This window comes from Labrus mixtus, chromosome 20, assembly GCF_963584025.1.
Source record: "Labrus mixtus chromosome 20, fLabMix1.1, whole genome shotgun sequence".
NCBI lineage: Eukaryota > Metazoa > Chordata > Actinopteri > Labriformes > Labridae > Labrus > Labrus mixtus.
In genome coordinates, this window is record NC_083631.1 from 1,650,001 (window position 1) to 1,653,486 (window position 3,486).

A 3,486-nucleotide genomic window follows, 5' to 3' on the forward strand; every position below is an offset into this window, starting at 1 on the left:
AGGCCACAGTAGTAGAAGTTAAACTGAACTGGCAAAGCGATAAGGTGCCACTAAGAATTAACTAAAAGTCCACCGTTTCCTCAGGGTACCCTTAAAGCTTTCCCTCATTTCTCCCCAGTGGTAGTTTCTCCTGGCTGATAGATTGATGATGAACAGAAGAGAAGGACGTGAGCAGAAAGAAATGCAGGGTATATCAAGAGACTTCCTATGGGCAATCATTTTTTTTTAAATGTTGAAATATAAGCTGTATCCTGGTAATAAATCTTCTATCTTATCGATCATGTCCACCCTCATATTTCTTATTGTTTTATTGATTAAAAAAAAGTGCAAAGACATTTAGAATAAACACAGGATTCTGTTTTCATCACAGCCTCACAGGGCCGGTTTCTATCTATGTTGTAATTACTGGCTGAGGATATCGACTGACACTCTGCACAGTATAGTTTCCTGTTGTCCCCATGCTTTTTCACTTCTTTCTTTGCTGCCTCAAATCAAATAAGGGAATTATTGTATTCTTCGATTGTGTCCAGCTGTCTGTGTTTCAGAGCAGGGACACAAAGCACACAGTGGATTCATTTTTTGTTTGATATGTTTTGTTGGAGCTGTGGTTTTAGACTTTGAAGCAATATAGTACAATGACAAGATGAATACAGTCCAGAAGCACAGTCAAACAGAGACATTTAAAGGTGATGTGTGAAGATTATCAGCAGCTTCAGATGGTCCAACATGATGTGACTGAAAACTGTGATACTTTCTAAAAGAAGCATTATTGGATTCATTGATTTTAAGTTTTACATCCTGAGTTACAATGAAAATATCAAAAACATGTACCCTATAAGGTACATTATAAGTTCTCCCAAATTAAACAACTGCAAACACATAGTTTGATGGCTTGCAGAAGGGATAATCATAGGAAGATTTTTTGGGGGGGCAACAAATGATTTTCTTGCTGAGTAAAAAAAAAAAAAGATTTACTCACCTAATGTTATTTCACTCTAATTCACCAGAAGCGTAGGGGCATTGAATCAGTTTGGGCACCATAGATAGGCAGTCTTAATGGGGTGGCTGTGGCTCAGTTGGCAGAGTTGTCGTTTCTCAACCAGAGGGTTGAGGGTTCGATCCCTAGCTCCTGCAGCAACATGTCTGATGAGCACTAAATTGCTCCTACTGCTTCATCAGCAGCATATATGAATGGGATGAATTACTTCTGATGGTCTTACTACATAGCAACCTCTGCCATCAGTGTGTGAATGTATAGGTGTGACATGCAGTGTAAAAGTGCTTTGAGTAGTCAGAAGACTAGAAAAGCGCTATGCTCCAATCCATGTACCATTAAATGGGACCCCTCATTTCATTGACAGCTTTCCATTATTTTATTTTTGTGGGCCCTTCAATATAAAAGCTCTGTATAATCAGTTGTGCTTTTCCCCACAGGGGCATGTCCAGACTTATGAACGTCTGATAAGCATTTAATAAACATTTCTGTATCCTCTTATCATTTCTACTGAACTGCTTACTTACAAGGTGTGCTCCCCAAAAATCGGTCAGCTGGCTGATCAGGGGTTCGATCCCCAGCTCCTGCAGCAACATGTCCGATGTGTTCTTGGTCAAGACACTTAACCCCAAGTTGCTCCCACTGCTTTGTCAGCGACAAAGTTACTTCTGATGGTCACTTAACATAACTGCCAACTCTGCCATCAGTGTGTTAATAGGTGTGATATGTTACAATATTACAATTCACTTAGCAGACGCTTTTATCCAAAGCGACGTACATCAGAGAGTAAGTACAACACTAATCCATTCATACACCGCCACTGAAGCAGCGGGAGCAATGCAGGGTTAAGTGTCTTGCCCAAGGACACATCGGACATGTTGGGGATCGAACCCTGGACCTTCTGGTTGAGAGGCGACGACCACCATAAGTCCATTTAGTCCACTTAACAAGGGAAATGTGCCAATTTAAAATGCTAAAAATACTTTATTGGTTGCAGCAGAGCCACATTATTTGTTTTTAAAAATAAATCCTGCCTCCCATCAGGCAGTTGGCCAAACATAGATTATCAGATGGCAAATCTGATTTTGGAGGTGGGGTGGGGGTTGGCAATGCCACCCGAGGCAATTCCTCAGACATGTCCCTGCTGTCTGGACAACAGGTAACAAAAATGAAATGTACCATCTCCTAAAATAAAATGACATGTACCTCTGGGTTTCAACAAACTGAGTACACAGCTCAACAAACTCTACAACAGGTCGAGTCGTTTTAATTTTATTGTAGATTAAATGGACGGACAGACAGATGAAACCTTCAATTATCACCCCTGGACTGGGTCTCACTACATATTTCAGCTGTGATGCTGATTCATACATTCAGCAATCTGAATCAACCAGATAATGACCAAGGAATGCTTGTCTTGACCCAACAGACCTTAAAAATTTACACACTACTTTTGTGCTTCAGAGTAGAATTCATTCCCTTCACAAAACTCCCATTTGGACAGCAGCCTTTAGAAAAAAAAAAAAAGCAGCAGCAGCATTAAAGCTTGAGCGGAGTTGCAGAAGCTTGGCGGCAGCACGTACAGAAGCATTGCAGCAGTCCAGGCACAACAGAAAAGCATCAATTATGTTGTCTGCTTCTTTAAAAGCCTGGGCAGGCCTAATGTTAGTGTTTTTCTCAGCTATATAAAATAAAACACAATTACACTTCCTATTCGGCTTGTTATATTAATAACTGAGGAAATGTGTCAAGAAAGGAAATGTTCTGTTTATTGTGAGAGTCAGCTTAGAGGGAGAGATTTGACAAAGTGCATTTTGAGTACAACAGAGACCTTAACTGTAACTTTCTTTAAGAAAAAAAAACCCTCAAAGTGTCAGACATTCACTCACATTCCTACAAATGTAATGAAAAATTAATATACCCAATCAGACCCAATGGTTTATATCATTTGCCTTTGGCGGTCACTTTGTAGAGCAGCCAGCCCAGTCTTAAGCTTTATCTATAGTTAAATGTCATCTTGATATGAGTTTGGATATTACTCTTTTCCCCTCTTTACTTGCCTGCCACCACACACAATAAATCTGCAATTGAATTTCAACTGCAAATTATTATTTTCTCTCAGGGCAGCTGGACTAAAGTACATTCAGTGCTGTCTCCTTGAGAGACAATCGTCAGTAGTACACGGCCTTAGAAAATGAAAATAATAAAAATGAAGAATCTGTCTGAAACTGGATATAGAAAGAATATGTGTGTGTGTGCATGTGTGTGTGTGTGTGTGTGTGTGTGTGTGTGTGTGTGTGTGTGTGTGTGTGTGTGTGTGTGTGTGAGAGGGGGGGTGTTAATGAAACAATGGAGTTATATTAAAAAGCTATTCTGGGTCCAGAGTAGGTCCAGAAACACTCTTAAAGGGAAACTCAGGGCTGTTTATGAGAATCACAGACTACAGTAGTGTTTGTCTGGAAAACAAAAAGGCCTTTAGAATAAAATAATAT